We start from the raw sequence: 26014 nt of genomic DNA, 5'->3' as shown, positions 1-26014 counted from the left end.
GAAACAAGATAGAATGTTTGTGAAACTCCTTACACAGTTGTTCTGGTTTACCTAGTGGAGCATGCTTCTTCGCCTTTTTAATCACACTGAGCTTTCATGAGCTACAAGAGTGTAGGGAGAGCTCTCTTGTTTTCTGAGTGCTATAGTTTGTGTGTTCCTTCTGTCTTACAGTTGATGGGCAAGCTGTTGAAATGTATTTCTAGTACCAACATAGATGAAGAGTTCAACAGATAGATTTTGGCGGGCTAAAGATCAAATGCTGATGAGGGGTGATTAAATTTCCTTTAATCATCATAATCTGAGAGTGTTTTAAGATCTTTCACCTTTAATATAGGGCTTAATAAGTAATAATGCTTTGTATGTCTACAAGTATGTTTGAATTTCATAAGTCTTGCATGTCAAAATATTAGAAACAGGCTCAGTAAATACGCTTCCCTGGACTAGTCATAATGATGAAGGGATGTCATACTTCAACAAACAGCTTGGTAATCAGAATCCCAGTTCATTAATTTTCTAGTGTTTCTTCCTTACAAAAATAGTAGTATGGTCTTCAGATTTGTTTCATGTTATTATATCGCTTAAGAATTGTTTTTTAGTAACAGAGATGCATTATATTAGTTCAAAAAATTAGTTGTGTATTTGCAGTTGGTACCTTCTTTCTGCTCTGCTTGCCCATTCAAGTGTAACTTTATTATCAAGGTCACATTATGGCTGCTCTCTTTCCAGTCGTTGCCTCTATATCCTGAAAGGAAGAAGCAGAATTGCAAGGGACAAAATGTGGTCCTTTCAGCTGAGGCAGGCCCCTTTAAAGAACTTTCGCTCCTAAAGAACATTCTCTGACGCACTCAATGACTTCTACTTACATCCTTTTTGCCACCCCTAACCCCTAACATGAGGGCATTTGACAAGCGTTTCCTTAGACCTGAGAAATTTGCTGTCTCAGGTAAATTCCAGGTTCTAGTAATAATGAAGAGGGTTACTGAGCAACAACTGTGGTTACTCACACAAAATCATGATATCACTGTATCTTACATGTTTAGTTTTTATTTATTTTCAGTGAAATGCCTTATTTTCCATTGACTTACATGTGTAATGTCTTTGAATTTTGTGTGTTAGAATTTTGGCTTATTTACTTCTCAGCAGAGATACTTATCTCAGTAAATATTTTAGGACCATAATATTCTTACTGAAAGTACCATGGCAAATATGAGAAATAAATTTCATTCTCAAGAGAGCTATCAACCATAATTTAAACTCCTGGATTTTCTATTGGATTTACTGTCCTCTGGATATTAAGCTCTTGTTAAAGTTTCAGTACCATCATGAGGTCCTAGCACAATGCAGGCTCACATCCAATTCTCTTCTTTCCAGTATGTGCTGGGGAATTTGCTGCTTGCTTGCACTGTCCCTGAAAGACTGGACAGTGCTCTCTGCTCCACATCTTTGTGATTTGCTGCTCGCTATATCTCTGCTGAAACCTTACCTTGGAGGATGGGGAAACAAGTGAGCCCTGTCCAATTTCTCTATTCCGGACTGGCCCACAGGTTATTCTTGTGAAAGTTTCCACCTCATAGAATGAGTAGAATGAGACTCCCCTATACTTCAAAATATATTCTCTGCCTATACCAGCGTATGATAAGTATCCATGAAACATGGTAGTTGATACATTCACCGACATTTATTGATGCTTGCTATATCCATATGCAGTTAGCAATATGGTTAAGAGTGACTGCTTTGAAATGAGACCAGCTAGCTTCAAATTCTATCTTTTGTAGTTTCTGGCTGAGTGACCTTGGACAATATACTTTATTTATCTGGGCCATGGCCTCCTTATCTAGGAAATTGGGATAAATATAAGAGCTAGCTCTTGTGAAGAGTTTAGTGAGATGATACTTGTAAAGAGTTTAGCACAGATCCTGGTAGACAACAAATGCCAGCATTTTGCTACACTCCTCACGTAATGTGGCGGAAATCCCTGTCTTCCAGGAGTTTTCACCATCCTTTGGGTGGTTCATTGATGGTGGTTTTACTGGTAGACAATGTATATTTTGGTGTGTTGCTTCTTGCCTGATATTCCCTTATATTTAAGTAGAGCCCGGGAGGTGGCCTTGATGCCTATCTTCAAGGCCACTGTGGCCATGTATACAACTGGATAGCCCTGCTAAACAGAACTTTGATCTCTGGGTCCCATTTTGACAATCTCCCCCAAGAGGCATGCAGTTCTTTTTTTCTTTCTTTCTTTTTTTTTAATGATTCAGACAATGGGTCTGCCTAGCAAGCATAATTCACTAACTGCTGTCAAGACGGTATTGCTGATGATAATCTGAAACTCTGTAGGGATTCGTTCATGCAGGCTGATGCTACACTATGCTGATTTCCCACGTCATCCCTGGTCCAGCCTCTGTGTGAGTCTGCAACGCAGGCCTTGGGCCCCACAGGTCTTCCTGGGAATGACCCTCAAACAGCAGTGCCATCCACACACAGAGACTGTCAGCAGTGCCCATGGACAGCCCCGGTGGCACTGTGTCCCAGAAATTGAGGAGTGGTAGCAACTGCATGAGTATAGCCATATGTCGAGTTTTTGAGCACTGTTGGATGATGATAGTTGAAGGCAGACTACCTATTGATAGAGCCTGCAGTGATTTACTGGCTGTGATGTATCACAGAGTGGATGAGCTTGAGGGGACTAACCCCCAGCCTTTATTAGTACTCGTCAAGAGTCTCTTAAGGCTAGCAAGATAGAAAGAGTTCTGGAGATTGGTTGCACAGCATGCAAATGTATTAAATATTTAACACGGTTGAATGGAGCACTTTAAAGTGTTTGAAGGGGTACATTTTATGTTACGTGTTTTTCACGACAAAAATTTTTAAGAACAGGTAAATTAAAAAAAAACACGAGTGTTTAATATAAGCTCTGTTTTTATAAGGTAGTTGACTCTGTGGAGATAGTGGCTTGAAGATCTTGCCTGTTCAAAAGAGTGTTGTCAACTTTGAGCTATTGCTATATGGTTTTCCATATTTTATTTGGATACTGTGCTCATGCTCAGAGGCCATGAAATCTTTCTTGCCTCTGGACCATATTCTCTGTGCCTGGAACAATTTCTGTGCGTTTCAAGACTCCTTCTTGCTTCTCAGTGCTCAGTTTAATATCTACTTCTTGGACAGGTTTCTCTTGACCGCCACCATTAAGGGCGATCTCCCTTCTCTCCCTTCTCACTATTTTCCATCCACATTCTTCTTTGTTCCATTTATTGCAGTGCCTGTCACTTTCTGAATATGCTTTTCCACCAGGTTATAAGCAAGGGGAAGGAAGGTCTTTCTGATCTAGAATGGCTTCCTCACAGTGGATAGAGCCAGGATATGGTAGGCATGCTCACAGTCAGTGTGTACAGACTATATCTTGGAATTTTCCTATGAATTTCTGGTTGAGGGAGTAGGAGAAGAAATAAAACCCTGTAATAATAGGAATAGGATACTGCCCTTGGGTTTTTCTCTGGGGTTTCCATTATACACTGCGCACATCTTGATACTGTGTGTGTCCCATCCAGAATGGGTTATATATCATCTTTCCCATGAAGGCAGAGTCATTTGCCATTTGGGCCTGACATGTATGGTGGGTGGTACAGGGTGATTGAGGCTATTGGATTCCTAGCTTAGTTCGCAGCACTCTCTTTCACTGGCTCTTTTTGGATGAATTACTTTATCTGGGTCTCAGTTTACTTATCTGAGGCGAGGGTAATAGCTCATAGTGTTACTGCAAGGATTAAATTAGATGACATGGGTACAGTGCTTTACACAGGATCTGGAACAGAATACCATGCTGTTGACTTCGAGAGACCAGCAAAGTGTATTAGGAGTTAAACTGACAAAACTCATATTGCACTTTCTTGCAGTCTTCATTTTAAAGTGGTGAACATTGGAAAGAGCCTTAATTCCCTATTATATTTGTTCATGTTTTGAACATTAAATTCACTTTAAAACCAAAAACTACAAAATGGAGAAGCAGTGGGGCTATCTGTTTTATATTTGTTGTTGACATGTTGGCTGATGATTGTTTATGACTTGTTTCAGATAATATAAGTGATAAACCTCAATAGACGGCTCAATGTATGGAGCGTGACCGACATCTACAAAAACCTTGGAAATTCAGAATTTAGGGTGCTGCAACATCCTTAAGTCACCTGGCTAGGGATACATTTTGTCCTTAAGTTAATCAGAGCTGCCTCACAAGAGGCCATGTCTTAAATTTCTTGAAAATTCTTATTTTTGAAACATTGTACACTTGATGTTATGTCCTGATAGTTCACATACTATTTTTGAAAGGATGCTCAAGTCTCCGCAGATTTGCTGTTTCTTTCATGTGCCTACAGAGGATGGTCTAGCTCTTGTTGCTGTGCTGTTTCAGACACGTGTGCTTGGTGCACACTGTTCCTTGTCATTTGTTATGTGAAAGCTGACTCAGAGAACAGCTTTCTCTGTTTTTACATTCCTTAACTTTTGCTGATAAAAGATGAACTACATCAAGTCATATACTCTTATTTACATGATTAATGGAATAGCAAGGCTTATCGAAGAAATGCAAAGAGCCACATGTTTTTATTAATTTTTAATTTATACCCTCTCAACTTAAAAAAAAAGAAAATGATTAAGATATAGGCATCACATTTGGTTTCTAATAGCCTTTTTAGTAAAGAAAAAGCTAAAATTTAGTTTCAGTCAAGTGATACAAATAATTCTAGAAAAACTTGTATTAGACTGATATTCTTCAGAGTGGCAAGGAACTTGCCCATTACATCTCTGAAAACATAGCACAGCCCATCTCCAAATATCATCTCAGAAACTAAAACAGCAGTCACAGAAAAGGAAGCAGACCCATGTGCTGCAAGACTTGAGTGCTGCCCATTTGCTAGGGGGTCGGCAGACCGGAATAACCCTTACACGCCCTCATCCCCATGCCCTTTGCCTCAGTATTGGGGGGGAAGATTGGAGCTTTCAGAGGGCACTTTCTCTCATGGCTTGAAATGTGACTGCATGTTCATATCCAGTTTGGCCTGTCAGTGCAGGGCGAGTCTGGTGGAGATGTGCTGGGTGGGATTTCTGAATGCCAACTCTGGGTGTTCTCATCAAGAGAGGCCATGCCTTGCCTTGGTCTGTATCTGTCCAGATCATTCATTAACAGTGACACAAATCCAATTGATATATATTAACTCACAACAACTCTGTGAGAGAAATACGATTCTAAAAATTCATTTTGCAGAAGAGTTGAGGCATGAGTGAGGTTAAATGACTCCCTCAGAGTTCTCCACTAATAAAAGTAGAGGTAGGATTTGAACCCAGGCACACTTTCCCTGGTATCATGGTTCCTAATCACTGTGCCATATGGTCTTCACCATGTAAACATTTTCCTATGGTTTTGATTTGCAGGCACCCTGGGACCGTTTTTTTATGCTGCATGTTGAGGCTTTATGCTTCAATGCCATCTAGCAGGCCCTGTTTGATCTTACTAGACTCTTTCAGATGCTTTGATTCTTTTTTGCGAGTACTAGAGCAATGGGAATAAAAGTGTCCCAGTGTGATTTGGAATGAGGACAACTCCACTTAATTGACATTCTTCTGTCCTTAGTTGGATGTGCCTTTTAAGACATTTTCTCTAGATCTTTGAGTCATTTTTCTCTGGTACATTATTCTAATTAACCTCATCTTACTAGCCCTCATTTTATTTTGTATTGGCCTCTGACCACTCAGCAATTGATTTGTTCCACTCAATCACCTGTGTGAAAAAGTGTAACAAGCAAAAGGGTCTCTTTTCTAAAGCAGCAGTCCTGTACCTGGGGCGTATGTGTGTGCACACGCATGTGTGTGCAATACATTGAAAAACTATATAAAAGCTAGTTGCAAGGGACCTCACATAAGCAATTTTTACTTACAGGGTTTGATGTATCAGGATCTCCTTATTAAACAGCAGACAGTTTTTAAGGTCTGCATTTAAAATGCTGAGCCCACCTATTTGTTAGGCCTCTTTGGTTACTTGTGACCAGGTTAGACACAAAGAGGAGTTACCATTCACCCTTGAACTATGTGCGGATTAAGGGTGCCAACTCCCTGTGCAGTTGAAAATCCACATATGACTTTGACTCCCCCCAAAATTAAATCACCCCTCACTATCCAGGAGGGATTGGTTCCAAAACCCCTGTGAATACCAAAATCTGCCGATGCTCAAGTCCCCTATTTAAAATGCATACAGTTGGGCCTCTGCATCTTAGCAGCTGTCATAGCATTTGCATCTTCCTGGTTCTGTGGTTAATCTGACGTCTGGGAATTACCTATTTCTGAAACACTCCCTGGGGCTGGAGCTAAACTAAGAGCAGGTATTAAAGTGTGCACGGCTTGGAGTGGGTCACTGTAGTCATGGATGATGTTTATGGTTTGTGTTCCATGTACAAAAGGCAGTGGAAAGGGGATAAAAAGGGCGCTGGTTTCAGAAGAAAGGAGCAGAATTCTAGGAGGGGCGACTGTGCATGTATATCCTGTAAGGCACTGTACTGGTGCCCAGTGAATACATAGGATTATAGGGTTGGAAGGAACCTTTAAATATCACATAGCCCAGCTAAGCATGCTTAAGTATCTTTTGAGATTTTCCCCATGAAGATGTCTGTTTGATACTTGGACATCTCCAGTGACATTCACTACCTGGGAGATGAGCTGTACCTCTGTATACTTACACATGACTGCCCTCAGGGAGCCAGGAGTTCATTCATTGCTGCACTTGCCCTGTCTACCCTTCTGTCCACCTTCTGTCCAACCTTTTATCTACCATTTATTACTATTCTAGGTCCCAAAGTGAGATCCTTGATTTCAATGTACTTATACCTGCAAGGTAGACAGAGAGGTCAGTTAACATACAATGATGGAGAGGTGATGAGAATACTGGTGCATTGTGTGTATGTGGTTGGGAGGAGGGAAACTGGGAGGCCTCACAGAAGCAATGAGACTTGGTAGGGGCTTGGAAGGATGAATACGAGTTGCCAAGTAACTAGAGGAACAAGTAACAAGTTGCCAAGAGGAAGATGGTCAGATTGGTGGATTTAGCATCTCTTCTCAGATTAAACCCTCTGTGTGGATTTATACTTAAATTAACTAAGAAAATTGGCTCATAAGTGTTTTAGCTCAGTTGAAATACACATGTTTTCTTAGGCCGTAACAGTGATAGTGATAGGAACAGTAAGCTTGATGATGAAAGATTTTTGTACAGGCTCAGCACATGGTGACTTTTATATTACCTCAGTCTTTTGTCTTCTAAGTATATAATAAATGAATGGATTAAGTTCATGATTTAAATTTTGATGAGTTAAATTATAGAATACTTCCATGGGTTAATTTTTGGTGAGTTAAGTGATAGAATACTTAATAATACTTTCCTAAGATTTTTGAAAAGATTGGATATGGTTTGTTTGTTTATATGTTCTTGTGAGCAAAAAATATTCTGAAACTTGGTTTTCACATCTAATACCTGCAGATAAAAAGAGCATCTTTCAAAGGGTTAAGGGTTATATGGAGAGTACACATCTTGGTCATATGAAACAGTGAATATGTTGCTGGCATCTACTGAGCACTCAATGGATGCTACTTATTATTATTATTAGAAGACATCTATGATTTTACCTCATGGGTTGTACAAGCCTTACAAAGTTAATTATTTCAGTAACATTGATTTTTAAATGTTTTTGTATTCCCTGCATATAATATGTATTTTTATGTTCACATGTTACTTGTATTATCAAATTAAGACTATTAAAGATTGTAAGATTTAGCAAAGAACTTTAACTCCACATGTTTTTAATGCTTCCCTGAAGTAATAATTTTCATGTCCATCATATTTTCTCCTTGGCCCACAATTCATCCCATATTTGGATCTTGGCAAATGATGATTTGGTTAATTAGGCAGTCTGTTAACTCTGATTACTAAGTTATAACAGATCATTGTAGAAGTATCACTGTGCAATTTGGATTAAAAGGCTCTTCTTATCAAAAACAAATTTACATTTATGAGTAAGTATGTTGAAATGCACTAGGTTAAAATGATGCATTTCATAAGGAAAATTTTAAAATGATGAAGAATTATTTCCTCCTGATTTTTTTTTTATTATGACATTCATCACATTATCTTTCACTAAGAATATACTTTAAAGCTTGGAATTTTCTTTTGAAGTTAGAAAATTATAGCTGATTTAATCTCTCTATTGCACAAATATGATGGATTCATTACATTTTTATTTAAGTATAATATAGTGTAGCAGCACATGGTTATATTTCAGTTCTCACCACAGTGGCCTCTGATACTGGGCTGACTTATAGGAACAAATCTGGACTGTGTTGGGGAATTATTTGGTTTAGTTTAGGCTCACTCTATAAGGCCTTGACAGTTTTTAAATAAAATTGAGCTTTTGCAGTCCCCTTTTTTTTTTCTTGTCTAATGCTTCATCATTATCTAAGGGCAGTTGGGTTATCAAAATCTTATTTGCTTAATCTCCATCATTTCACCCTTCACTCCCTCCCTTCTGTGCACATACGTCCTCACGTGTGCATTCACACATGCACCCACATGAAACTCAGTAACTGTCACCTAGGAGGTGTTTAATTGGTATTTGTTGAAGACTCATTGGAAAAGTAGAAACACTGACGTCTACCATCCGCAGGCTCCTAAGCTGCCCTTAAAACTGGTCCAATATCCAGGACATTGCTAATATTGCAACCATTAGAATAAGTGGAATTGATGAATATAGTGTTTTTCAATAACCTCACTGAAGTCTGACCGTCCTGTATTGCTGTGCTCTCAGTTCATGGGAAATAGCATCTTGTTGATTGATCATATTGGCATGACAATAGGTCAAAAATAGGAGACTTCAGTTTTCTAGCTCTATTGAGTGGTAGCATTTAGTTTATCAACATTGGCTTTTCTAAATCTAGATGACCCTTCCATTGTTTTAGATAAAGCAGAACTTTGCTTTAACTCAGAATGGAAGTAGGGATTTTATGAATTTGATTATTTTCTCCTAATTGGGAACATTTAAAAATAATCCAAGGTGACTCTCCTTGTAGAGGGGCTGAGAGTCAGTTGTTCAAAGGTAAAGTGATGTTTTGAGCTGTAATTTGACAGATTTGAATGACAGTCAGCCTGAATAATTCAGTTTCCCTACCTCCCCCTTTCTTTTAAAAGAACAAACCAAATAAGGAGTTTTTAAAAACCAAACCATTCTGGATTATATGAATTCTTATAGTCATTTTTAAAAGAGAGATGTACTCTGGGACTTTTATGCGTGAGGTAAAGCCCTGGGAGCATTGATTTAAGAAAAGAAAAAAAATGCCCTGGCTGGTGTGACTCAGTGGATTGAGTGTCAGCCTGCAAACAGAAAGGTCTCCTGTTCGATTCCCAGCGAGGGCATATGCCTGGGTGGTGGGCCAGGTCCTCAGTTGCGGGTGTGTGAGAGGCAACTGATCAATGTATTTCTCACACATTGATGTTTCTCTCCCTCTCTTTCTCCCTCCCTTCCTCTGTCTCTTAAAATAAATAAAATCTTAAAAAAAAAAAGGGGGATTTAGTTACCTAAATAATACATGTATTATAGTAAGATGTTGCCAATAGACTAAGGGAATCCTCTGGAAAACAGTTGCCTCAGGAGTGAGATAAGAAGTGAAGTCCACTAGAATTTTTAAGCATCCTTTGAGACAGAAAATTCTTAGCCCACATCAGTGGTTCCCAAGAAGTGTTAATGGCACTGTCAGGAAACTTTCTCAAATAAGGTCTTCTTTAATAAACAGGTATGTGGATAGAAGCAAGCAGACTTATTGGAAGGCTGGATACTACTACTGTGTGGTTTTATTAATTACATTTATTCCTTGAAAATGACCTTGGATGAAAACAATCACCCCTACTGTGGGCATGGTTAACAGATGTTTACCATAATTCTTTCCTCAGAGAAAAAAATGCCTCTTCCACCCAACAAAAACAGCCACGTTTTCTTGGCTAAATCAAAACTTTGGCGCTTGGGTCTTACTTTATATATCATGGCTTCAGTCACACAACCTTTCCAAGTGTGAGGCTTAGAGCACTAACTCCAACATCTGCAGGAGAGCTTTGCTCACAGTGATCTATTATGTGAGTACTTAATTCTTACACTGTTTTTGGCATTCACTCTTCCTCATTGAAACTGATATCCTATGTGCAAGCCTCTCTTTGTTTTTCTTGTATAAGCATATTAGCCCCTCCTTAAACTTAAAATTTTTAAAGCTTTCATCTAGGCCCAATGGCCATTTTAGTGAGGATTTTAATGATAGAACTAACTTCAAGGTTCATTTTCTCAATCTGAGAGTTTGGTTTTTGCTGGGCTCTCTCTGAAATAAAATGCATCTTCTTACCTTGTATTTTGTGTTTGAAAAGCATCTTTTCTTAATGCATATTGGGCTTATTTAATGGCGTGCCACCCCCCGCCCCCCACGTGTATATATAAAGTATGTTTGTATTTGGCCAATTCCTGTTTTTCACAGGTGCTGAGTGATCGTGAACCAGGTGGTCCCTGCCCACACCTGCCATTCATGGTTCTAATAGGTATTTCAGTCAGGAGCCACTGCCCTCACCCTGCCTCCCACCTTTGGTACTAAATTTCCTGGCTGGAGAATGCTGTTTGCTCTTCGGCACTGCAGAAAGGAAATGCCACAACAACACTCTGCTTTTCTTGGGAAGCTCCTCCCTTTGGAATGGAGAACTCTGGGTGGCTCTTCTTGTTTTGTTTCCATTGCCAAAGTAAGCAGGGATCTTACATAACACCAGGATAGGAAAAAATAAGTAATACTAAGGGAAACATGTTTAAGTTGGGGAAAAGGGAGCAAGAATGGACCAAGGACTGTGGCCCACAAAGCTAACGACATCTTTTTAATTCAGGTGGAAAATCAGGTTTTGGTAATTTTGGTATGTTTTATAATATAAAAAATCAGTTGCTTTTCTACATTTCCAAGTTTTTCCTTTGATCCAATTAAAAATACATCTTAGGATTGGGAAACCAAAGCATATAGGCTCCTTAATTGTTAATATGTGGTAACTGGAGTGGATCAAGTCCTGTGTTTGTTAAGTTATTTTCCCATGATCTAGTTAACACTGAATGATTTCCTTGGAGATCACTTTGTTTAAGATGCTTGCCCTAATTTGAAAACCAAAGCTGAAACTATCCAAATATGTTTCTTATTTGGTCTAACTTTAAGAGGATGGAAGAGAGGTCTGAGAATAAAAATGAATTGGAGATATCCACTCTGGCTGTTTGGCTAATTAGTGGACATATTATTTGTCCTTTTAAGTGATTCCAAATAATGTGTATTGATAGAAACAGAGTGGACACTTCAGTGTTTCAGGCTGTTGGTGGGTGGCAGGTTTTGAAAGTGTAGCCAATTTGCAAAAAGAAAAAAATAGGATAAAAAAAATGAAAGAAAAAGAACAAAAAAATCCTTAAAATTCAGTTCAGTTTCTAGGTTTGAAAATTTCAAAGCTGGGGGAAAATCCAGTGAAGTTCTTCTTCCCCTATTATAAACACTTGTGCTCTTGAAGTATAGCTGTGAAGAAGGTAGGACCCAGGAGCCATCTGAGTATTGGCATATGTCTGCCATGTTGAACTGGGAGGGACTTGGATGGGCTCACGCAGTTGATGGCAGCCAACAGTAGCCCCAGAGTGAAGAGCCTTCATTGTGCCTGGAACTATCCGTATGTGCACTTCTTTCTCGTATGCACAGAAAAGCCTAGTTAAAACCTATGAAGAGCTTACCTTTTGAAAAGCCTTGCTTCTTTTGAGTTTTGAGGTTTGGAAACTATGGCAGGGTGAATCCAGCTAGCATTCAATCTGTTTGATTAAAAAATCTAACTAAGACTTAAAAACTTACAGTAGGAAAAAAACAACAGAACCAAACCAAACCTACCCCTCACTCCCCAGAAGGGGAAGCAAAGATATTTAAAGTGTAAGATTATTCTTGATGATGGTTCACTGCTTTTCTCCCCAAAGGCTTTAAAAAGCCTTGTTGGTCGTACCTGAGTCATTTCACTGTCGGAAAAATGAAGTTAAAAACATCAGGGCATGTGTACACCCAAAAAGGAATTTTGAGTTAGATTTCTTTTCAATCCTTAGTTAGCTGCCTTTCGTTGTTCTTCTAGTGTTTTTGTCCTTTGGGTTCAGTCAGACTATAAATGGCAGCAGATGACATCTTTTTACTAGTGGGTAGTAGGAAAGGTTGCAAGGAAAATGCCAAAGCAGAACTAGAAATCCCAAAAGTTTTATTTAATAATTAAGTACTGTAATTTATCAGATTCTTACTGTGTGTCAGCTCCTGTTATAACCAATACACTACCACTATCTAACTAAATACTGATAAATACTATAGAGTTGCTATTCTTAATGCCTTCATGTTCCAGATAAGTAAACCGAGGATAGAAGAAGTTGGCTAAGTTGACTTACCTGGAGTTAAAAAAGGAACCAAAATTGAATAAGGACTGTATAGTCTGGTTAACATAAATATACCGATGCCATTTTCCTGGTTCTGATATTGTACAACAGCTATGTAAGATGTCATCCTTAGGGGAAGCAGGGTGAAGAGTATATGGGACTCTACTATTTTTGTTACTTCCTATAACTCTATAATTAATTCAAAATTACCTTTTTTTAATGGTAGATTTTACACTTGAATCAAAGACCGTTTGCTTTTGAAACCCAGTTTATTTACTGCTTTGATTTCTGAGATGATATGACAAACAAGAGGATGGTCTCTGTCCCACTGTCTTTCTGGGATCAGAGTTTCCGGTCACCAAGACCATATGACATGGTCTTCTATAACTCAGTATACATTTAGGATCCAAAAGTTTTCCTTGCTTCTCTCACTTTCTCTCATTACCATGTACCTCCTTTCCCTCCCCCACCCCAAATTCATCCACTCTAATCTTAATGGAGACAGTAGGGAACATTTATGTTATCTTTGGAATCTTTCAGTAAGTGCTTTGTTGAGGGGAGAGATGGTCTTGACACTTTTGATGAGTTTCGTAATGAATTTGTAGTGCCTGATGTGTAAGTGGAGAGGCATGTGGACATCAAAAAAGGAGAATGGAAGTAGTAACCCCCAAATTTCCTGGCTTACAGCATGTAAATGTTAGCCATAAAAAACTTAACATTCTTTCAAAAGGCTAGTTATTTGTATAGCAGAAAAATTACTAGACTCAAATTCAGAAAATCTGTCTTTTAAAACCATATTTCCTGTTGACTCATAAGATCTCAGTTCCCTCATTTAGAAAATTATTAAGAAGATAATTATGTTCTACCAAAAGCTTCCATGGATAAATAACTTCATGACATTCTGCGTAACACAGCTTCATACCTGTGTCTCTACTGAGTAAAAATGATTACCATAAAAGTTGCTTGGTCTTAATGACCGGGGAATCAAGCTCTAGGATATATCAGTGGATTTGTTAACTGGTTGATTAACTCAAACTATTTGAAATTTATTCTAAGAGAGGTGTTTATAGCCACACTGCTTCCCTCTAAACGCTGCTTTACCTGTATCTTGTAAGTTTTTGTATGTTATGTCATCATTTTCATTCATCTCAAATTATTTCCTAATTTGTTTTGCGGTTTCTTTTTGAATTACTGGTTATTTAGGAATGTGTGATTTAATTTCCACATGTTTGTGAATTTCTTAAACTTCTTTGTGATATTTATTTATCATTCCATTCCATTTTAATTAGAGCATATACTTTGTATTACTTCCGTAGTTTTAGGTTTATTGATGTGTGTTTTATGACCCAGCTTATGGTCTATCTGTAGAGTGTCCCATATGTGATTGAGAAGAACATATATTATATTGTTGTTAGGTGGAAGCTTTAGGTGTGTGCTAGATATCTGTAGGTGTCCACTTGATGTTTGTCAGGTCCTTGGTGGTGTTTGTGTTTTCCATTTCCTTGTTGATCTTTTGCCTAGTTCTAGCCATTACTTTTAGTGAGGTATTAAGTCTCCAGCTATTGTTTAAGTGTCTGTTTCTCTTGTCAGTATTGTTATTTTTTTCAAATTCAATCTTTATTGTATTTTTTCCCATGACTATTTAGTCCCCTTACACTCCTGCCCTGCAGCAATCCCTGCACTATTGTCCATACCTGTAAGTCCTTTTTCCTTTTTTGCTCAATCCCTCCACCTCTTCACCCTCCCCTAACTAGCTCTAGCTGTCATCTGCTCTCCATCTATGAGTCTGTCTCTGTTTTTCTTGTTAGTTTAAGTACTATTAGTTTTTGCTTTATGTATTTTGGGGCTCAGCCTTTTTTAGGTAAAGACTTTCTTGAGGAGACCAAAGAGAGCACTGTTGTTACATCTGCTTTCAGGGCTTCATTCAGTTTTAGGATTTAAAAATAACACACTAATGAAAAAAACTTGGCTTTATAATTGGGCACTTCTCTGATGCTGATAGAGGTATTTAGGCCATCTTTACATGGGTAAAGAGAAATGAAGGATTGATGGCTTATTTATCCCATGTATTTTATTATTGTAGGCAGCCAGTAGAGTCAAACTGAGGGAACACCAGCATCTTCAGCAGCAGGTGAGTGGGAGCTTTGACTTACCCAGATATAAGTCAGTGTTTCCTCTCTACTCTCCACTTACTCTGTGTAGTAAGTGGGCTAACTGAATACAAACATGTTCCATGGGACAGGGGAAATATGCCTTTCTTTAGCAAATAAGAATAAAATGAAATTTTTCATTGTTCCTAAATCTGTGACTCTGCAGCCCTTTCTGTGCGTAGGTCACGTGGCAAACTCCAGGTGCATCTGTCATATAGACATTGCCTTTCCCCTGAATACAGAAATGTGAAATAAACCAATTTGGATGCGAGTAGTATATGCTAGATTTACTTAGTACCTATTGAAGGACTTCCTACACTTGTATTAGGACTAGTCAAGAGTTAGAACTGCCCAATTTCTGCACAAATGCACATGTAGCTCCTACTTAGACAATGAGACAGCTTACTGATTGTTTTTGCTAACAATATTATGCCCAGACACTTCATTTTTTTGTTTTCAGCAGTATGTGAAATTTGTTCTAGACATATGTCAGTGGGAAAGTAAGGGGTGGGGGTAATACACACAAACACATATATATGTAAAATGAGAATTCCTCACTGAATATATTTTTAAAAGGCATTTGTCTTTGATTTCTTGAGCCATTTTATTATCCTTAACTACATTTTAGTGTTTATTTGAACAGTGAAATAGTTTAGTCATGCTTTTAAGTTCACTATGAATGAAGTACTCTTCTTCAGATTTTACCTGTTGAAGCCATTTTCTTTTTGTTTTGTCTTCTCTGTGCACATTACATAAAATTTATTGTTGGTGGAGGAAGCCATCAGGTTCTGTGTCTTAACTTTCTCCCAGAAAGGAATTATTGTCTTTGTTCTTTTAACATGTGACCTCCCTACCTGTTAGGTTTCCCAACAGCTGTCAGTTAACTATTCTAGCACCATACTGCTGCTAGCATTCCTGGTTCACAAATATGAAGTAAACAGAAAATCTTGCTTAATGTGAGCCCAGTAGGAATCTTAACACTATAATGAAGAACTAACTTTGACAGCAGACAGACATATCTCACAAAATTGGAACCAAATTTTTCTATGGTCTTAAGTAACAAATTGAGAGGAAGAATGATACTTAAATGAAAGTGAGATACTGACACAGAAGAATTGCAAGGGTGAGAGAAGACTCCTCAGGGAGTCTTTGTAGTTATGCAGCCTTACTTGGGTTGCCACCCTTGCTGATCTAAGTGTAGGAATGACAATGCACCTAAGAGGACAGGTTTGTGGTTGAAATGCTCTTGATAGATTTTGACAAATTAAACAGTGGTAAAGATGTTTGGAAGTTGGCTGTGTCCTTACCATTATTTATGTCAATGAACTAGAAATCAGTGGTCAATTTGCAGTTCTTATAATTTTTATGATACTTCTGTTGTAAATTTAACCATGTATGGCATCAACTGAGTGAGATACATTTTTATGTTGTCAGCTGCCTTTTGACATCATAATGGATTTCAGTTGCCAAATCTTTCTCAATAGAATAAGATGTAAAAGAGGGCTGTATAGAATATTTGTATCATAACCAGACCTGAAATGAGAGGTTAAAAGCTCAGATTGCAACATGGGGGAAAATTAGGCTCTGTTGATTTTTGTTTTGTTTATTTTTCTTATTATTTGCCATTAACCCATTCTAGCATCCTATTCTAGATGTGTGTCTTTTATCTTGACTTAAAGTTAGCCTCTTCTTGGTGTGTGGCACTTTGCATGATGACCAGATGTGAACTTGCTGATTTTCCATACCCTTTAACTGTTAATGCACCAGTGTGCCCTCCTTTTTGCACTAGATCACAGATTCCATAGTCTTATATTTTTATTCATTATGTTTTAGCATCAATTACATTATTTAAAAGAAAATATTGATATTCTTCCTGGGTAATTAAAGACTCAGTTGGAAGGATGTTTTGTAGTTACGATGTTTCTTTCCTCCCTTCTTTCTTTCTTCTTTATTCAAAATGCCTCCTGTATAATTGTCCTCTTCTATAGCACGTATTCTTGTCCTGCCAATGACTGAAGAGGATTAGCAGACACACTGCCTTTTTGTACATTTGTTCTTTGAGATTCTCTATTCTGACCTCTAAATTATTTATTTTTAGGCCCTCCATTCTATTATGTAACATATTTTTGTAGATTCCACTTTGATCTATGTCAGTGTCTCACCTCCCATTTCTCTTCAGTCATTTACTCTGCTTGAAAACATTTTATGACTCCATTGGCCAAACTTTCATCATTTCATTCCTTACACCTCCTTTAAATCTCTTCAAAGGAACTTCCTGCTTTGTACTTACTGTGAGCTCAGCAGTAGAAGAGAGGTGTGAGGTGTTTGACTGAAGGATCTCCAGCCCTGTGGAAGGAACGCTTCCTGGTCCTTCTCTTGTGTAATTTGGTTACGTATCTTAAGTGCCTTGCTAGGAGTTTCCATTTGGCAGGGACTCTGCTACTTTATTTTGCCATAGCTTTGCCTTCTCTTAGTGTGTAATAAATGTTTAATGGGAATTAAAATGATCAGTTATTAATCCATAATAGTCAAGAAGAGTTTATTAACTTTTTCTAGGCACAACTGCATTGTCTTTGAGATGAAAACTTCTTGTATCATATACCAGCAATTTTAAATCAAGATCTATTGGACTTACTGGGTTCCTGCTACTTAATGCTATAAAATAGTTCCACATTATTCATCTCTCATCTGGGAGGTGTATGACCTTTGTCATTGCTTCAAGGAGTAGCCAATATTTGTGTATTTGAAATGAATTCTAATAAATGCAGCTATGTAATGTGTTTTGGAGGTCATGAACTTTAACATTTTTATTATGAAGTGAAGCACAATTAGAGAAAACCACTACCAACACACACAAACACACACATCCTGCATACAAACTGTTTCTATACAATGTGTCCTATTTCTGCACTAAAATGTAGCCTCTGTCTATTGATCACTTAAAATTTAGCTAGGATGACTGAGAAACTGGATTTTTAATTCTCTTTAGTCTTAATTTATTTTGTAATAGTAACATGTGGTTAGTGACCACAGTACCAGACAACATTTCTGTCATTTGTTTAAGGTGGATATCTGTATAACAGCCATTAAAGTTGAGAAATCAATGTTTGCTAGCCAGCTAGAATCCCCTTATGTACCTTATATCACTTACAGTCCCTTCCAAAAGTAACCAGTGCTTTTATAGTAATCACTTCACTTTATTATTTTATTACCTACATGTGAGTCCTTGGACACCATAGTTTAGTATTGATCATTTTTTTAAAGTAGGTATGCTTTTTAAGTTCTTAATTTACAAACTTTTTCTCTTCCTTTGTTTTCTCTATACTCCCCATTTTAAGGAGAACCCAGTCACTTGAACTGTAGTTTCTAAGAGCCTGGGTTTGGCTGATTGCATTCTTAGCTCATATATTCCCCTGCCTTCTATACTTCCTCTCTGTTTCATACACGTTGGCAGCTGGATGCAGAGGCTCATATTTGATCGCTTTGGCAGGACTTTCGTTCAGGAGTGACATACTTCCTTATTCTTTTTTTTTTTTTTTTTGTAATGTGAATAGCCATTAGTGTTCACTGCCTAGATTCTTTAATTCACGGGGAGTTGCAAAATGGTGATATTCTACTTCTACTGTTTATTAGCTGGAATAGTTTTGTAATTTTCATCTACTCTTTGGTTACCCAGTGGATCTAGTCATATAGAAGTACAGGATAAATGCCTGGATAAAAAAAGGAATTAGTTTAATGTTATCCTCTGAAAGCAATCAGTAAATTTTGATACTATTCTGAATCATGAATTTAAATATTAGTTGGTTTCAGTCCATGGAATTTCTTACTTTAATTGAGGATAAACAGTCCATCTTTGATCATGGAACTTCTTTACATTGCCTCCTCTATCCTGAGATGATCCTACTGGTTTTTGATGGCTTCCTCGCTCACTGCTAGGACAGGACATTTCAAACTCATCTTATACATTTCTTGCCTGAGAACTAAAATTAGTCATTTGTCCAAGAAAACTCTGTTTCTTTTAGTAGAAATTCGTATTTCAAGGCAATTTTCTTAGTGCTAACAATGCTCATTTTTGCTGGATTGATTATTGTGTCTAGGCCCCATGAATGTATACTAGTTTCAATTCATATTCAGGGTTAGAGGGCTTTTCATTTCATATTCAGGATTAAAGGGATTTTAGTTAGCTTCTTATCTGTTACATATTTATCTCCTTTATTCCTTGCTATGAATCCTGGTTCTCAAGAATACTGAGGATGACAGAATTAGAATATCCCATAATTAAGAATTTGCTTATTGATCAACCTTGCACACACAACAGTTTCAGAATAACAATACTAATACTACAACCTCCAGTTCTCGTCCAAGAAGAGCTGAACATCTTATTACATCTACTATTCCTAATCTCTATGACTTTATAATGCTTTGCTGTGACTCTCTTTTTAGCACATATAGCCATTTATAGCATAGTTTCCCCTGTTAATCCTGTTTTAGTTCTATAGATAAATATATTAAGTGCTCAAAATCCATCCTTATGCCAGTATCTCTGTTCATTTTGTCTAATGCTTATTTTCTATAAATATTTCAGGAAGGGCTATAAGAACTGTATCCTCTGAATTCTTGTATTTTCACAGCAGTTTGCTGTGTACTCTTTATACTTGAAAGGCAAGTATTTTGTCAGCTGTAAAGTTGTTGGTTCACATTTTTCTGTGGAGTATATTGACTATGTTATGTTATTTTCTTTTGTCTGAAGCCATAAGTCCAGTAATTTACTAGAATATACCTTGGTGTTGATCACTTTGCACACTATACTTAAGTATTAAGTGTCCTCTTTCAACATATAGGCTCAGATCTTTTTTTTTTTTTTTAAATTTCAGGAGAGTTTCTTTGGATTACAGTTTTAAGTATTTAGACAGGTGTCTTCCTTTGATTTTCTTTTTAGGGACTACTGTTCTTCACATGTTGGGTGTTCCTTACCTATCTTCAATATTGACACTTCGCCTTAAAATTTTTTATCTTTATTTCTTTTTGATTTTTAAAAATTTCTTCTTTTATTTTTTATTTTTTCTTTGTTACTATTTTTTATTTTTTTATTTAATGTATTTATTTTTTCAAATACATTTGTCTCCACCTTCCCCCCACCCCTTTACCCTGCCCCTCTCCCCCCTGTCCCTCCCTCAATCATTCCCCGCTTTGGCTTTGTCCATGAGTCCTTGCTATATGTTCCTTGACGTGCCAAAGATTTCCTTTTTTTAATCTTTTAGTACTTTTAAGGAATTATATGTTGTATTTATTCACTCCTGTGCCCTCTTAGTGTATTTCTCAATATGAAATTGAGTTTTCCTATTTTTCAGATTTATTCTTTATTCCCTTATTTCTGATTTTCTAATTCTTTATATCATATTGCTACTGTCTTTTAATTCATTTTAAAATAATAGGTTACAGTTTTAATCTGCAATGTGGTCTGTCTTTGGTGTGTGATTTCTTTAAGTTTCTGTATGATGTTTTTCTTTTTTCTTCTTATGAACTTTCTTACCATTTGATCTCAAATTTTTTTTATTGCTTCTGGCCAAGATAGAGGGATAGGTAGATATGCTTTGCTTCCTCACACAACCAAAAGAAGGATACCAGCTAATTTCAAAACAAAAAACACAACCAGAGCTGCCAGAAAATTGAACTGTATGGGAGTTGACAACCAAAGCGGTAAAGAAGAAACATTCATCCAGACTGGTAGGAGGGGTGGAGACGGGAAGCCAGGGTGGAGAGGATATGTGGCAAGGTGGTGGCTGGTGGACGGGGCAGACGAGGCTGCAGTTGGCAGAATGAGTGGTCCCAGACTCGCATGCAGATAAACCACAAGGAACAACTGGGGAGTGAGACAGACTGAGCAACCCAAGGTTCCAGCACTGAGAAAAGAAAGTTTCAAACTCCTGGCTGTAAAAACCTGTGGGTGTTGTAGTGGTGAGAGAAACTGCCAGTCTCACAGGAGAGTCTGTTGGAGGGGCCAGTGGGGCCCTAGAACATACACAAGCCCACCCAACAAAGGATCAGCACCAGAAGGGCCTGATTCGCTTGTGATTAGCAGGGGAAGTGACTGAAAGTGGGGTGAGAACTGAGCAAGCGACATTGTTCCCTCTCTGACTCCTTCCCCGCATACAGCACCACAATGCAGTGAAATGGGTTGCCACACCCTGGCAAATACCTAAGGCTCTGCCCCTTACAATGTAACAGGTGCACCAAGACAAAGAAATACGGTCTAAATGAAAGAACAGATCAAAACTCCAGCACAAGAACTAAGCTATGAGGAGATAGCCAATCTATTGGATGCAGATTGGCTGCATCCAACCTATTGGATGCAGATCTACTGGTAATCAGGATGCTCACAGAGATAAGATTGAATACAGCCACAAAATAAAGGAGTAAATGAAGGTTATGCAAAGTGAAATAAAGAAAAATACACAAGGAACCAACAGAGAAGGGAAGGAAACCAGGACTCAAATCAGTGACTTGGAACAAAAGGAAGAAATAAACATTCAACCAGAACAAAATGAAGAAAAAAGAATTTAAAAAAATGAAGACAGGCTTAAGAACCTCGGGGACAACTTTAAACATTCCAACATCCTAATCATAGGGATGCCAGAAGGAGAAGAGGAAGAGCAAGAAATTGAAAGCTTATTTGAAAAAATAATGAAGGAGAACTTCCTCAATCTGGTGAAGGAAATAGACCTACAAGTCCAGGAAGCCCAGAGAGTCCCAAAGAAGTCGGAGCCAAGGAAGCACACACCAAGGCACATCATAATTAAATTACCCACGATTAAAGATAAGGAGAGAATCTTAAAAGCGTCAAGAGAAAAGGAGGGAGTTACCTACAAAGGAGTTCTCATAAGACTTCTCAGCTGACTTCTCAAAAGAAACCTTACAGGCAAGAAGGGTCTGGAAAAAAGTATTCACAATCATGAAAAGCAAGGACCTACATCCAAGATTACTCTATCCATCAAAGCTGTCATCTAGAATGGGAAGGGTAGATAAAGTACTTCCCAGGTAAGATGAAATTAAAGAGTTCATCATCATGAAACCCTTATAATATAAAATGTATTAAGGGACTTACCTAAGAAAAAGAAGAAGATCAAAACTATGAACAGTAAAATGACAGCAAACTCACAGCTATCAACAACTGAACCTAAAAAAAACAAAGAAAAAAACAAAAACGATCTAAGCAAATAACTAGAACAGGAACAGAATCACAGAAATGGAGATCACATGGAAGGTTATCAGTGGGTAGGGGAAGAGGGAGAATGGGGAGGAAAAGGTACAGGAAATAAGAAGCATAATTGGTAGGCACAAAATAGACGGGGGGAGGTTAAGAATAGTCTAGGAAATGGACAAGCCAAAGAACTTATAGGCACAACCCATGGACAAAAACTAAGGGGGCGAGGAATGCTGGAGGGAAGGGGTGGGTACATGGCGGAGGGGGATAAAGGGTAAAAAAAATGGGACAACTATAATAGCATAATCAATAAAATATACTTAAAAATTTTTTTCCTATTGCCCATTTATATATAAGTAGTTTTTCCGAACTTTTAATAGGGAGGCTTGATTTCGAAAGCTCTTTTAATGTCATAGAGCTCCATATTCTGGTCTCCTTTTTACTACTAGTCTACTGCTGTCCTGCTAGTTCAAAATACCTTGACTATCTTTCTTTGCCTACTTTTGGACTTTCTTTTTCTGTCCTCCTGATTTTCTCTGCCTTTTTCAATTTTGGTTCTATTTCCAGAGGTTTTTCTCAGTGTGAGCTTTCTGTCCCAGAATGAAGTCCCAGCAGTTCAGTTTTGAGAGGTCATATGTACTTGACTACTCCACACTCTTCAGAATCTCTTTTAAAAAGAGATCCTCTTCCAAGGATATGTTTACGGATTTAGAGAAAGAGGAAAGGAGAGAGAGAAAGGAGCATCGATTGGTTGTCTCCTGTATGCGCCATGACTGATGATCCAACCTTCAACTGAGGTATGTGTCCTGGCCAGGGATCAAACCCACCAGCCTTTTCATGTAAAGAATGATGCTCCAACCAACTGAGCCATCCGGCCAGGGCTTTTCACAATTTCTTATTGTGAGCCCTCTTACTCTTTATTAGAACAGGAAGAATTCTCCAAGTTCAGCTGCTGTTTTAAATTTGCTCACCACACCTTCTATTTAGTACTTACTACAGTTTGGGGGGTTTTCTTTGTCAGGTCCTTCAATTTCCCTGGTGTTTCCCTATGCTTCTTTACACAGGAAGTCTGTTATTCTGCAGGACTTGTGGTCATTGTTAACTTTCACACACTAGTTAGTACATTGTTGTTTAAGGTAATGCTTGTCATCTACTTTTGTTGTAAATTTGTCCTTGGGCTTTTGGTTTTACTCTCAGGTTGTTATGTCTGTTTTTATGTGGCACATTGGGAAGATTAAAAAGCTATGTTGTTACCTCTGTCTTTAATTTTTAAAAATTTGATTCATTTAAACAAGAAAATTAAACACTTCACCCAGCCTCCATTCACCACCTTGCTCTGGAACCATCAGTGTATTCCATCTATGAGCTTGGTTTTGTTGTTGTTGTTGTTGTTTCAGATTCCACATGTAAGAGAGGCAATACAATATTTGCCTTTCTTGGTCTGACATATTTTACTTACCATAATTCCCTTGAGTTGCATTTGTGTTGTCGCAAATGGCAAGATTTTATTTTTTATGGCCGAATAATATTCCATTATATATATGTATTGCAGCTTCTTTGTTCATTCATTCATCAATGGACACTTGGTTGCTTCCATGTCTTGGCCATTGTAAATAATGCAGCATATGTGTTTTCATTAGATTAATAACTAGGAGTGGAATTGTGGATCATAGGGTAGTTAACTTTTTGAGAACCTTCATATTGTTTTTCATAGTGGCCACACCAGTTTACACTCCCACCAAGAATGCACAAGGGTTCCCTTTTCTTCATGTCCTCAGCAACACTGGTCACATCTTGCTGCTGCTGCTGTTGTTGTTGTTTTAATATTAGCCATTCTAACAGATGTGAGATGATACTTCATTGTGGTTTTAATTTGCAGAGCATCTTTTTATGTGCCTTTGCTCATCTGTATGTCTTCTTTTGAAAAATGTCTATTTAGAACTTTTGCCTATTTTTAATTAACTTTTTTCTTTTGTTGCTTTTGCTTTTGGTGTCAAACAAATCTTTGCCAAGACCTATGTCAAGGAGCTTACCTCCTATATTTCCTTCTAAGAGTTTTATGGTTTCAGGTCTTATGTTCAGGTTCAATCCATTTTTAGTTATTTTTTTGTATATGGTTTAAGGTAGGAGGCCATTATCTTTCTTCCGTATGTGGCTGTCCAGTTTATTTAACACCACTTATTGAAGAGACTGTCCTTTCCTCATTGTATATTCTTGGGTCTTTTGTCACATATGTCAAATTAATTGACCATTTATGTGTGTATTTATTTCTGGACTATCTTTTATGTTCCATTGATCTAGGTGTCTGTTTTTATGCCAGTACCATAGTGGTTTAATTACCATAGTTGTGAAATATAGTTTGAAATCAGGGAGTGTGATCTCTTCTGTGTTGGCTATTTGGGGTCTTTTATGGTTCCATACAAATTTTAGGATTGTTTATTTAATTTCTCTGAAAAATACCCTTGGAGTCTTGATAAGGATTGCCCTGAATCTGTATATTGCTTTGGATGCTTTGGTGGTTTGGATGTTTCAACAATATTTTTCCAGTCCAAGAACATGAAATATTTTTCCATTATTTGTGTCTTCCTGGAAAATGTATTCCCTAGGCATTTAATTCTTTTGATGCAACTGTGAGATTGTTTTCCTCAATTTCTCTTTCTGATAGTTCATTATTAGTGTATAGAAATGCAACAGATTTTGGTGTATTGATTATATCCTGCAACTTTACTAAATTTCTTTATTAGTTTTAACAGTTTTTGGAGGGAGTCTGTAGATTTTCTACATATAATATGTCATTTGCAAATAGTGGCAGTTTTGCTTCTTTCCAATTTGGATGCCTTTTATTTCTTTATCTTGCCTAATCGTTCTGGCTAGAACTTCAAATACTTCATTTAATAAAAGTGGTAAGTGGGCATTCTTGTTTTATTCCTCACTTTAGAAGAAAAACTTTTAGCTTTTCACTGTTGACTATGATCTTAGCTGTAGCCTTGTGTATGTGGTCTTTATTATGCTGAAGTTTGTCGACTGCTTTTTCTGTATCTGTTGAGGTGATCATGTGATTTTTATCCTTCATTTTGTTATTCTTGTGTAAGTTGTTGACTGATTTGTGGGTATTGAACCATCTTTGCATCACTGGAATAAATCCTACTTGATACTGTTGAATGTGGTTTGCTAGCATTTTGTTGAGGATTTTTGCATCTCTATTTACTAGGGATATTGGCCTATAATTTTGTTTTCTTTTGGCATCGTGGTCTGCTGTTGGTGTCAGGATAATACTGGCCTCATTAAATAAGTTTGAAAGAATACCCTCCTCTTCCATTTTTGGAAGAGTTTGAGAAGTATTGGTATTCATCCTTTTTTGAATATATAGTAGAATTCACCAGTAAAGCATCTGGTACTGCACTTTTTTGGTTGAGAGGTTTTGATTACTGATTCAATCTCCTTACAGGTAATAGGTTTGTGTAGATATTCTATTTCATCATGGTTCGGTCTTGGTAAATTCTGTTCCTTGGAATTTGTTCATTTCTCCTCAGTTGTGTAATTTGTTAGCATATAATTGTTCAGAGTAGTCTCCTATGATGTTTTATTTTTCTGTGGGATCAGTTGTAACTTCTCTTTCATTGCTTATTTTATTTATTTTAGTTCTCTTTTTCTTTCTTGGTGAGTCTAACTATAAATTTGTCAATTTTGTGTCTCCTTTCTAAGAACCAGCTCTTAGTTTCATTGATGTTTTTTTCTATTGTCTTCTTAATCTCTTTTTTTTTTATTTCTGCCCTAATCTTTGCCTTCCTTCCTTCTACCAACTTTAGGGTCCTTTGCTCTTTCTCTAGTTCCTAGGTATAAAGTTAGGTTGTTTATTTAATATTTTCTTGTTTCTTAGATAGGCATTTATTGCTAGGAGCTTCCCTCTTCAAACTGCCTTTGCTGCATCCATAAATTTTTGTATGTTACATTTTCTTATTTGTCTCAAGACATTTTTTTATTTCTTTTTTGACCCATTAGTTGTTCAGTAACATGTTGCTTAATCTCCACATATTTGTGAACCTTCCAGCTTTCTTTCTTTTTTCCTCTGAAAACACTGTTTTTATTTCTATAGAATTCTAAGCACTCAGTAGCAGGAAGAGTGGGAGAGAGGTTCCTTTTTCAGTCTAAGGGCTTCTGTAAAGTAGGTCTCTTGT

At 37.4% G+C, this 26014-nt stretch overlaps 1 protein-coding gene across 7 annotated transcripts in view; it reads left to right on the top strand.

Annotated features, from left to right (window-relative positions):
* FOXP1 (forkhead box P1) overlaps positions 1 to 26014 on the top strand; it is a 601776-nt gene that overhangs the window by 234336 nt on the left and 341426 nt on the right. The window lies entirely within an intron of this gene.

The sequence above is a fragment of the Pteronotus mesoamericanus genome, unplaced genomic scaffold (genome assembly GCF_021234165.1).
Source record: "Pteronotus mesoamericanus isolate MK-2021 breed Mesoamerican mustached bat unplaced genomic scaffold, CSHL_Meso_final scaffold_54, whole genome shotgun sequence".
Taxonomy (NCBI): Eukaryota; Metazoa; Chordata; class Mammalia; order Chiroptera; family Mormoopidae; genus Pteronotus; species Pteronotus mesoamericanus.
Note: the sequence above shows the minus strand (reverse complement) of the source record. Positions and strands in the feature narration are given on the sequence as shown.